This window comes from Arachis duranensis, chromosome 2 (assembly GCF_000817695.3).
Source record: "Arachis duranensis cultivar V14167 chromosome 2, aradu.V14167.gnm2.J7QH, whole genome shotgun sequence".
In the NCBI taxonomy this organism is placed as follows: Eukaryota; Viridiplantae; Streptophyta; class Magnoliopsida; order Fabales; family Fabaceae; genus Arachis; species Arachis duranensis.
Genome location: NC_029773.3, coordinates 37,862,940 through 37,863,613, shown reverse-complemented (window position 1 = coordinate 37,863,613; position 674 = coordinate 37,862,940).

Genomic DNA, 674 nt, shown 5'->3' with positions numbered 1-674 from the left:
TAACGGCATTGGAAAGTAGACATCATGGGCTTTCCAGCAATATATGATAGTCCATACTTTGCCCAAGATTTGATGGCCCAAACCGGCGTGGCAAATCTCCCTCAGAAATTCCAGCGTTAAACGCCGGAACTGGCATAAAACTTGGAGTTAAACGCCCAAACTAGCATGAAAGCTGGCGTTTAACTCCAGAAAAGGTCTCTACACGAAATTGCTTCATTGCTCAGCCAAAGCACACACCAAGTGGACCCAGAAGTGGATTTTTACGTCATTTACTCATTTCTGTACACCCTAGGCTACTAGTTTACTATTAATAGGATCTTTTGACATTGTATCAGTACCTCATGACACTTTACACGTTTTCTTTGTGTACTTTCCACGGCATGAGTCTCTAAACCCCATGGTTGGGGGTGAGGAGCTCTGCTGTGTCTTGATGGATTAAAGCAATTATTACTGTTTCTCATTCAATCATGCTTGCTTCCATTCTAAGATAATACTTGTTCTTAATCCGGATGAATGTGATGATCCGTGACGATCATCATCATTCTCAACTATGAACGCGTGCCTGACAACCACCTCCGTTCTACCTTAGATTAAGTAGTTATCTCTTGGGTTCTTTAACCGGAATCTTCGTGGTATAAGCTAGAATTGATGGCGGCATTCAAGAGAATCCAGAA